The sequence below is a fragment of the Varanus komodoensis genome, unplaced genomic scaffold, assembly GCF_004798865.1.
Source record: "Varanus komodoensis strain SLA01 unplaced genomic scaffold, ASM479886v1 scaffold8, whole genome shotgun sequence".
NCBI classification, from domain to species: Eukaryota; Metazoa; Chordata; class Lepidosauria; order Squamata; family Varanidae; genus Varanus; species Varanus komodoensis.
In genome coordinates this window covers 32070994-32082434 of record NW_025336481.1, presented here as the reverse complement: position 1 = coordinate 32082434, position 11441 = coordinate 32070994, and the positions used below count along the sequence as shown (strand labels likewise).

Sequence of the window (11441 nt, the reverse complement as noted above, 5' to 3'; positions counted from 1 at the left end):
GATGCAGTTGTGAGAATTCAGCATGTATTCGGGAAGTGGAGATGGAGGGAACCGGAAGTAAGAGTAAACTGAAGCTCCTGTTTATAGGAGTAGGAAATAGGAAATACACAAACAATTGTTCTGAGTTGGTGATAGACAAAATTAAAATGAAATGCTGCTACAATTCACCGTGGGCTTTACAGAGTGATTGCACTTTAAGGGAAACATACTGGCATATTCTATTAGCACAGCAGTCGATTTGCGCCTGACTAATTCAAGTTCAGCCTGATCTTTCTAAATCTTCCTGTGTTTTGGCAATTGAAACCCCCATGTTTTCACTCTGTTGCTGTGAACTGAAGAGCATTAATCACAAAGGCTAGGCTTCTATTGTTGAAATAATAGTTGTAGGCAGAATCCCACCTTGTGTTTTGAAATAAGTTGCCTAACACTGGGTAGAGTAGTTTGTAACTACTGGGGGTATTTTTTTCAGGGTATTTAACCAACCAGTATTTTCCCTCTAACTAAAAAAGAAAAAGAGTTAGTTAATTTCTCAAATGTGAGCACCTGGAACTGTTATCTTTATTTTTATTAACTGTTGCTTTGATTTATCTTTCCCTTTTCTCACTGCAAGGAAGCAAAGTTGCCTTACATAGTCTGTTATTCACAAAATGGCTGCTATGTCAGGACTACTGTCATAGGAAGGCATTTGAAGTGGGAAGCCATTTGGCATAAGGACCAAGTTAAAAATACTGTAAGAGAGCTGTGATCATCTCTCCTATAGGGATATAAAGATTTTGTTAAATCTGTTCCATTTGCATTTAACAGATTGTCAGACATCTTTCACTGGCTGCGTTTGCACATCATGGCAAGTGTGGTTTCCATGGCATGTGTGTTATTGTCAGGATGTGCCTGATGGACAATTAAGTAGTTTCCATGCTAGTGTGGTTTCTACCTTTTCCTTATTCAGTCCTCCTGTTGTTGGCACATATCCCATCAGTCACTGCACCTAAAATTCAAGAACACAATGGATGGCTGGAGCAGCTCCTGCAGAAGCTGCTGTTCTTTGCAGGGGATTCTGTAGTAGTGGCTTTCCAGGACTGTGAAAACTATATGCTGTGTTTGGACAACCAGAGAAACCATGATAAAGCATGGAAACCATAGAACATACCATTGTTTCTTATCATGGTCTCCAAAAACCAAATCTACCTATGCTGAAATTGCAGCACAGGGTTCAGGCAGCGTTACAGACCATCCTATACAAGAAACCATGGCTTGTCGTGTTGTGCAAACATATCCGTTCTGTCATCCACTTCCAGCTGCATTAATGTGCATTAGCACAAGTGTGAATTTGTGCAAATCCACCCCACAAAAAATAAAACAATCCCCACCCTCATGTCTGCAGAATTATGCAGCTTGGGAAAAACCAGTCCATTGCAGAATCCACAGGTCACATTTATAGAAATTCAAACTCATTTGAATTCAGTGCAGATTTCTGTAACACCATTTTATTTTCTTTGCGGCCTAATTGGATCAGGCAGTGGCACTCGTGGAAGAAGGCTTTTCAGCATTTTGCAGGCTCCATTTTCTCATTTAAAATTACTTTGCTCCACAAAAAGCTGCTGTTAGCTCCATAAAAGTGTAGGGAAGCAGTGAGGAGAGAGACAGATTCAGCAAAGCTGTTAACAGATCGAGGGGAAGTTGTTTAAACCTGGTGGGGGGGGGGAATATATAGAGGTTATTTATTTTGCACATTCCCCTTTCTGTGAAGAGACGCAATGAGGATTGCTTAAGACACTTAACAGCAAAAATGATTTAACAATGTAATAAATTGAAATCCAATAAGCCAGCAGATCCCAAACCAACAGAAGTGGTAGAAAAACAAACCTTCAAAGGTCCTTACTAAAACAAACAAGAAACAGAACCAAACACTGAAATATTTTTTTCTTAAGGGCATCTTCAGAAGGTTACAGTCAAAGGGCCAGATGCCACTGCCTGAAGAGACCATTCTGGCTGAACATGTCCATCAGCAATGCTGCTACCCCAGGCTGATTTTGGTTCTCCTCAGGACTGCTTTAGTCAGATGTAAAGACAAAAATCACTGGTAGTTCGGCTCTAATTAATTCACACTGGATGTAAGAAAAACATAATTAGCCCTTTGTTGTTGTTCAGTTGCAAAGTCATGCCTGACTCTTCGTGACCCCATGGACAACATTACTCCAGGTTCTTCTGTCCTCCATCTTCCCCCGGAGTATATCCAAGCCCACACCCACCTCTCCAGTGACCCCATGCAGCCTCCAGTGACTTCAACCTCTGCCATCCCCTTTTCCTTTGACCTCCAATTGTTCCCAGCATCAGGGTCTTTTCTAATGAGTCCTTCCTTCTCGTTAGGTGGCCAAAGTATTTGAGCTTCAGCTTAATTAGCCCATTACATGTGGTTTTCCAGCTTTCAAGGCTGCAGGAGTGGAGGAAGTAGAGTATGTGTGCATGTGTGTGCGTGTAGGCTCTTTCTCCATGAAACCAGGGGCCCCAGCAGGGATCCTGCCCTTCCTTCACAGTACCGCATCATGTGGAGAGCATACCTGCATAGAATTTTGTCATGCAGTCCTGATAAAAATGTGGAGCTTGGAAAGACATGTATTTAGCCAACCATGTTAGACAACCACCTGAAAAGAAGTGTCTGGCAGGTGCAGTATTTACAAATAAATGCCTTGGTATCTGACTTTCCAGAAAATAAAGCAAATGCCTATTTATGGTCAAGTGTATGGAGGAAAAAAGCCATTCTGAAATCTCCACTTCAATGACAGCTTTTGCTGGGGAAAGATAAATGTACTGGGGAGAGATAAATCCAGTTGCTGCGTGTTGGCAACGGAGGAGGGCCCCCACTCCTTAGTAGACAGCATTGTTTGGTAGTGATGGAGGAAGGTTTGTGTATACCACTACTTTTTGTGAATGCTTTAAAAACTTCATTAGACATTCCATGGGCTTCAGAAACAACACTGCATAAGAACTATCACAGGGTCATGCTTTCCACCCTTCTCTCCATTGATCTTTAGTTTCATTCTGATACACAGAAAAACAGATTAATTAATTTTCCTTGAAGGAAAAAAAATCCACCCAGCCCTTCCAGACTTGTGCTACTCTCTGGATTTGCTTTGCTCAAGGATACAGAATTGAACTGTCCTTGATGTGTCTGAGTTATGGCATTTCATAGAGGTGGCTTCTGATCCTTCATGATATAATGTTACATTTTAAAGTGCAGACAGTCATCCTGACAGTCCCCATAACCTCACCCCCAAGGTGACTCCAAGAATTGAGATAGCAATATTGATCCATATCAACAAGCAAGTTTTAATCTCCATGAGAAGTACAACATAAGCCACATGAGTAGGTAACACCACTAGCCCACTGCCACCATGGAGCAGAGGGCAGCTGGTTCTCACTGTCTGAAATCTTCCTGAGATCTTTACCATGTTCAGTATCTGTCAGTTTTGTGCTTGTGGGGACTGTGCCAAATCATGAGATTCAGGAGCAGAGCTTCTAAACATGTAAAGTAAATGAGATGCTTTTTCCAAAGGGGGACCTTATAACACTTTCATCATGAGAACTATCTGATGCCACCTTCAGAAAGACACTTATTTGAATATCTGGTTTGCATGTGTTCTTTCAGATTGTCCATGTGGTTTCCAGAATCCACAAGGTATTTCACACTTATACACTCTGTAGTTTTGATATTTATTTATTTATTCATTTATTTATTTAAAGTTTTTATATGCTGTTCCCTTGCTACATAGCCTCGGGATGGCTCACAGCAATAAATAAATAAAACAAATACAATTACAATTAAAACTTGGAAACACACTGACTGCACAATTAAAAATTATAAATATTAAAGATTATTAAAATACTGTTTGAATAAAAAGGTCTTGGACTGGCGCCGAAAAACAAATAACGACGGTGCCAGGCACACCTCTCTGGGAAGCGCATTCCACAGATGGGGCGCCACCGCAGAGAAAGCCCTCCTCCAGGTACTTTGCTTCCTGATATCTCTTACAGAAGGCTCCCAGAGGAGGGCCTCTGCTGCCGATCTCAAGGGGCGGGAGGGCAAATATGGAAGCAGGTGTTGCTTCAGGTATCCAGGTCCCAAGCCGTTAAGGGCTTTATAGGTGATTACCAACACCTTGAATTGAACCTGGACTTCGATGAGAAGCCAGTGAAGCTGGTAGAGGAATGGGGTTATATGAGAATAATGTCCAGTCCCCGTCAGCAACCTGGCTGCTCTATTTTGCACCATCTGAAGTATCCGGACTGTCTTCAAGGGCAGCCCCACATAGAGTGCATTACAGAAATCCAACCGGAAAGTAGCCACTACATGTGTCACTGTCTCTAGGCAGTCGTCCTCCAGGTAGGGACGCAGCTGATGGATCAGCCGAAGCTGATGGAAAGCGCACCTTGCCACCGCCGACACTTGAGCTTCCAGAGTCAGCTCCGGGTCGAGAAGCACTCCCAAGCTGCGGACCCTGTCCTTTAGAGGGAGTGCAATTCCATTCAGGACAAGATCCAAGTCACCTACCCAAGAGTTTGAACCACCCACCAGCATGACCTCCGTCTTGTCTGGATACAATTTTGAATATTAATTATCATTAGTGTTCTGTATTCTCAGCATCTATGTCCCATGTTCTCTGATGCTAGATAGATAGGTGTCTTACAGAAAGTACAAGGTCAGAATTGCTTTTGGACTTTGGAACAATGATTGGGCTCATTGGCATTCTGGGTGTGCAATTATCTCCAAAGCTAGCTATCAAAACTGTCAGATGTCGCATGGACTTGTGTTTTGTTCAACAGGACCGCATTCTGCATCTACCTCAGCTCCAAGGAACAACTTGTCTTGAATCAAAATGTTCAAATTTTTAAAGACTTAGCATTGACAGGCAGTGTGATCTATCCATTCTCCCTAGAATAACATATCACATATGCTATTTTAACCACAGTCTCCTGCAGATCACATTCTTCCTTTGAGGTAATTTCCCAAAGGAACAGAGGAAGATGCCTCTTACACATATGACCCCATCCTCAGCCTGGCTGACAGCCAGAACACCTGGATTTTTGGTAATCATGCAGCAATGTACTGCTCACTATTAAAACAGCTCATTTTCCCTTCTAGGACAAAGGTAACCTGGCAACCATTTTAATTATACTAAAGTATCAGTACAATGAATATTGAATGTCATATAAAGTCACGGGTCCTTCACAGCCCAATGAAAATAATAGATTGCACAGCTAGCTTTTGTCTTTTAACACAAATCTAACCTGGAGAAGAACAGTGCAGAAATATTTGCATATCATTGCCCACCATTGTGAATAATGTATTGCTTGCTTCCTGTCAACACTGTACAATGTAAGTATTTTAAGGCTGATCAAGTGTCCCTTTTTTCAAGAGGAAGATGGACTTGAGTTATTAATTGATTCATGTTACTAGTATATCATGCCACCAGGACTGCAGGCTTATATCTACCAATTATTATTCACTGCCTGTGATCTTAAATCTTCTGTGGATGATCCAAAGTGTAGATCTCAGGAAGTTTGTAGAAGGAGCAACAGCTTCTGTGAAGGTCAGTTTGGATGAGAGAAAACATTTATAAGGATTCTGTGTTCTGCTGGCAGGAAGGGAATGGAGTGGCCAAGGATTACTGCTGGCAAAGTATCAGGGAAGACCACAGGATACAAAACTAAGAAATAAAACTTACTGAGAGCAGACCATGCAACACACCACTGCAGGCAACACTGAACAAAAATGTTTAAGTCAGTGCTCAGGCACTTTCTTTCATGGCAATCCAGGAAGGCCAACGTAGTACATCCATCCCTACCTAAGCCACATAGTCCTGAAAGTATTGGGGGCGGAGCCATAGCACAGGTTGTTTGAACGTTGTTGTGCATTGGGACTGAGAATGAGTGAACCACTGAACCCCTCAGTGGGATGTGGATTATGTTGGCCCTTGTCAAGATCTAGGCTCAAATTTGCCTGCTGGTTTCTGGGACATGCAGTGGCTCAACATATGCTGCCATCTCAACAGCCCTGGTGCTTTCTTAGATAACTGCTGGATGATATTTCTCTTAGCTGAGTCACATGTTGGCACAACACATAGTTATCTGGTGTCTGAGTCTTGTGGAGTTATCCACATAGCATCAGGGCTGTAGTTTCTGACGCACACAGGAAAATCTAAAACAAAAATGTGGACAGGTCTTTGGACTCCAGTTGAAACATCTCCTGACTCACTTGGTTGGTCCTCAATCAGGTCAGAGTGCTTACAATCAAGCAGGGCTTCTGATTGCAGGACAAGTTGTATCCCAAGAAGACTCGCAAAGCAGTGGTTCCAGGCACCCTCAACAGTACAGTATAATGCATTCTTTGTTCTCCTAACCATCTGCTCTCCCTGTCCATTTGTCACTGAATGAAAGGGGCTGAAATGACATGGTGAATCAAGCAATGATCAAAGGAATGTGTGGCACTCCACTGATGTGAACAGAGTGCCATAGTTTGCATGTTGTAAAAAGTGTGTGTAAGGTCTTATGAATGACTTGTCTCTGATGAATTAGGAACTCCTTCCGATGATTTAGAGTAGGAATCATCCACCCTCTAGATCGCCTGCCATGAGAGGGGCCAACCAAGTCAATCTCAAGATCTCATTATGGAGGTTTTATTGTGTATTCCAGTTGCAGGGCCAGGGGATATGGTAGAGGTGGTCCTGAGGCTGGGCATTTTTCACACCTTTTGATTCAGTCTTCAGTGTTTCTAAGGCCACTACAAATAGCTATGGTCAAGTACCTAAATTTGTACTATGTGAAGTCAGGGTGTCCAGCATTAGAACCTCTAAACTCCAGCAGCTGAAAGGCATAAGGATAATTGCCGTCTTGCCCTATCAGACCATGAGTCCTTCTAGACTTATCCTGAGTCAGTCTATGTATCCATTTATCCCAGTGTTGTCACCACTACCTGACAGGGGCTCTCCAGGATTCCTGGCAGGGTTCCTTCCTAGCCCTATCCAGAGATGCAAGGGAATTAACCTGGGGACTCTGGCATGTAAAGCAGTACGACGCCACTGAGCTATGGTTGACACAAAAGCCCTGAATTCTTCTCAGGCTGCCAGTTGAGAACATGGAAATGAGCTGGTTGCATTTATGGAAATAATGTTGATGCACTACTTCCAGAAGGCTTTTGGGAGAAATGCCAACTATATATTCACACAATGCATAAGCAGGTGCAAGTCAAAGGTGTCTGCCCCATAGAAGCTGAATAATACAGCACACTTTTCCTTTGGCTTTATTATATCATTTAACAAATGGCATAATGTTCCTCAGTGTCAAAGCAGTACAAGAATAGAACCTATTACCTGGGCAACTTGTGGGCTCTCCCTTGCTTAGAGGCATTAGCAAGCCATCTGGACACTCATCTGAATGAGATGGTGTAAATTAGTGTCCTGCAACAGCAGGGGGTTGGACCTGATGGCCTTCTGCCCCCTTCCAACTCTAGTATTCTATGATTCTATGATATAAAACTCCAGCCTGACTATGTACCATTCCCATATTCTGGAGCATGCAGGGGTGAATTCTTACATCACCATATTCTACGCAATGTGCACATTAACCCTGGGGTGCTTTAGAATGAGTTCCACAAGCCTCAGGTGAGAACTCAGTCCTGGCTGAAGGGCAGGACTGAGTTCTTTCTCTCTGGTCCCACTTCTCTCTGTGTGTCTCTCATTCATGAGAAAACATCTGAGCTGCTCAAAAGCATCCCACCTTCATAACCAGTGAGATATATCATGGAGAGAAAACAACATAGGATGACTCATTAGCAAGAACTTTAATAAATGAAGTTTATTGTGAACAGGTGCAGACAGAACAAATATTATTCTTTTTGTATAGCTAGGATGTGAAGATGCCCATCAGGATCCCCCCCACTAAATTTTCTGCCAAGGAGGGATTTTAGCTCCATCCACACATTATGCATTCCTTGTAAAGATTATGCCCCCAACACTAAAAAAAATGTCCATGTGTACTCTAAGGACAGTCCTCTATTTGAAAGTCTGCCAGTGAACCATTCCCTGTTTGAAAGCAGGCTCTTTGTAAGGCTACCCAGTCTAAGTTCTGCTTAGAGATCAAGAACTATGAGAAAGGAACGCTGGAAGATGCATCCATGGTAGCAGCTGGAGAGAGAGCAGGAAGGTCACCCAGCCATAGTCTTCCCTATTAGGAAACTGTATTTCATTTCGGTTATGATAATTGCCTCTACTTTTACATATGCACATACAAATTAGCACTTACAAATTTTATGTACATCACTGCCACCTTTGGCCTCTTATTTGGTGCGGCATTTTGTCTTTTTTGATGATGCCTTAGTACCAATGCCCCACACACACATCCTTGTAATTAGGTAAGTAAAAACCTGAGACAGATCTGCATGCTGCCTATCAAGATAACATTTAGGTTAGCTCTCCTTTTCAGTGATGGGTGTTACAAAAATGAGCTGGTGGAGACAACTGCACAATGCTAAGTCAGTGCAGTTGCACTTTATTTGGAAAGCATGCCAGATGCATTTACAGTAAGAGCATGGTATAAACAGCACAATAAAACTCTTTGATTAATATCAGACTTCATAAGCTATACTCCTTAGGTAGGGCCCTGGTGGCCTATCATTCAGCATCTGCCAAGGTGATTTATTCATGCTCAGTCTAAGATACGAGTCCTTTGTTTTTCATTGTTTAAAATCAGCCATGCTGCATATCTGTCCCCCCTTTGTATCACAAAGTCTGTCACCCTTTCCTCGCATTAAGACCACTACTAAAGGCATTAGAGCTTACAGGAAAAACAAGGAGGGCAGAGTGCATCTTCCAGCTTCTGCTTCTCTAATAGAAGCTTCAGGGCAAAATGTAATCTGTATGCTAGTTGCTGATATATGTCCATTTTGAATAGATCTGTAGTTGTGCTCTGCTTTCCACATGGAACTGGTGATGAGGCTGGAATTAGCTGGCAGTTTTTCAGTCTGCTTTCATATGCTGGATGTAAAGCCAGAGAGCAGTCCCTTATTGATTCACCATCATCCGACCTTGCCATGGAGAGGGATCTAGTGATAGAAAATTGCCTGTGGGAGAGCTGTCATCTTAAAAGAATCCTTTTTGTTTGATTCAAAATGCTCTAGATTTGTTGACCTTCATGGCACAGTGTAAATTTTGGGGAATTATTCTGGCAGTAGAGATATGAATAGAGGGCTGCTTTTCTAGAGATAATAAAGTGGAGAATTTGAATTGTGCATTACTTCTTTGGTGATCTCTTGAGGCAGAACTAAATGTTACAAGACAAACATAAAATTCCCAACCCTTTGTTTGCCCCCTAAAGTTAATGCTGGTGCCTGTGTGTTTGGTGGTTGGAGGGAACAGTCGCTGGAGGAAATCAATGAGCAAAAGAAAAGGGGCCTATTCATTAATTTATTGATTTGTTCATTCAATATATGAGTTGCCCTATGGCTGAAGCTCTCAGAGATAGATGCATAATAAAAACAAGACAAAAAGTCAACAATACAACACATTAAAGGAATGTGGTAGATGTTTCTCAAAGCTGCAACAATAGTTTTAAAATGATATTAAAAGAGCTGTTAAATAGATAAAATATTATGTCAAAGGCAGCACTGACTGTATTAAAAACAAAATAAACAGGAGTAAAAATTCTTTTTAAAGACACAGGTAAATAAAAATATCTTTGCATGGTTCTCAACAGTCAACAAAGCAGGTGCCAGGTGGACATCTCTAAGAAAGGTATTCCACAGTCTGGGGGCCATGGGAAACCTAATCTCAGCCCACAGGGGCATTCAGAGCAGAGTCTCAGATGTTGATGTCAGCTTACTGGCAGGAACATATAGGAAACATCTAAATTCTTCCTATACCTGCCAATTCTTAACAGAAAATACCTTCCCTTCTCTGAGCTGTTTTCAACTGGTTTTTTCCTACCCAAACTCTGAGACCAGAAATATTTCCACCTGGAGGGAAAGTGGAAGGATAGGGCAGAGAGGCATTCAAGAAATTGCCAGTGGGTACAGGAAAGATTAAAGCCTGATCCTGCATTTCTAGTATTCCAGCAAAGTCAAATGGTAAGGAGCATGCATCTGCCAGCTCATTGGCATAGTTGTTCTTATTTCACACACACGTAGAAGTTTGATATGAATTTCTCATCATGGTGCTTGACTGTGAGCAAGTCCATGTAGCGTTGATTCGGAATCCCAGCAGTTCAGTGCCAATCATGTGGGTCTGACCATCAAGAACCTACAAGAAAATGGATCAAAATAAGCTTTCTCAAAAGCAAGGAGGTTTTAGAAAACTAGGAATGCATAAACTATAACAATGAAGGAAGTAGAACACTCTGAAGCATAGTGACATCTTTTGTTTTCTCCAGTTGCACTGTGAAGACACTTTATAGGTTTTTGAACAAGGGGAGCGCTGAACCTTATCCAGTAGACACAGACTAAACAAAGTCTATGTACCAAATTGGACTGATTTCAATAGCTTCGTGCCTACAGCAAGTTCATAAGCAATACTGTATCTGACAGAAAAGCAATGAAGCCAAGATTCTATGGCCATACGAGTTGATGAATTTAACCATTCATAACTAGTCAATTTTACTGGCTCCAGTTGAGCTATAGTCCTGATGCAGGAAAACTTATTTGTGTAACAGTATGATGGTATTACTGGCAATATGCATTCTGAGCTGCCTTACCGGGGGAGAGGGAATATGTCTCCTCATCAACACTGTTCATTTTATTCTTTAAAATGAGATATCCTTCTCCATATGCTCAAGATGACGCACAACAGCCTTATTGCTCCATATGCTAAAGTTGACTCACAACTGCATGTTATAGAACAGTATCAGAATGGGTATCTTGTAGCACAGAAATGACAAATGGCGACTTTTATCAAAAGCTTCCTTCCCTGAATAAGTGGCTATATAATTTCTGCCAACTAGGAAGGGCTCATACAACTGTGCTAGGCCTGTATCCATCTGCCACAAGGGGAATGCCAGTCATATAACCCATAGGCAGAAGTTGTGGACATCGGTAGGCTGGAGACCTGATACCAGTGCAGTGTTAGGGTTAGAAGCCAAGGGCTAGAAGAAGGAGGAATGGTTACAGATGAACAGGAGGGCTGATGCTAAATCAGGCATCGAAGCCTGCATTGCTACTCACATGACAAAGGGCTCAGATTGAGAAACTAACTAGGAAGGAAAGAAAAAGTATTCTCAAGTAGCTTTGCCAAACTGTGGAAACTCGATGTCATTGAGTTATCATTCCCACTACCACCAACCATTGCCCATGTTGTCAGTGGATGATAAGAAACATTGTTCAACAACCCCTAGAGAGGCATGGTTAGGAAAGCTTCATCTAAGTGTGTACTCTTAGACATGTTTAGACCAGAAGAAAG

At 42.1% G+C, this 11441-nt stretch overlaps 1 long non-coding RNA gene across 1 annotated transcript in view; it reads right to left on the bottom strand.

Moving 5' to 3' along the window:
- Window positions 1–9444: 9444 nt before the first annotated feature.
- Window positions 9445–11441, bottom strand: part of LOC123036100 — a 37340-nt gene continuing 35343 nt past the window's right edge. The window contains exon 2 of the long non-coding RNA XR_006417094.1: window positions 9445–10289. This is a non-coding gene — a long non-coding RNA (uncharacterized LOC123036100). The remainder of the gene's footprint in view (window positions 10290–11441) is intronic.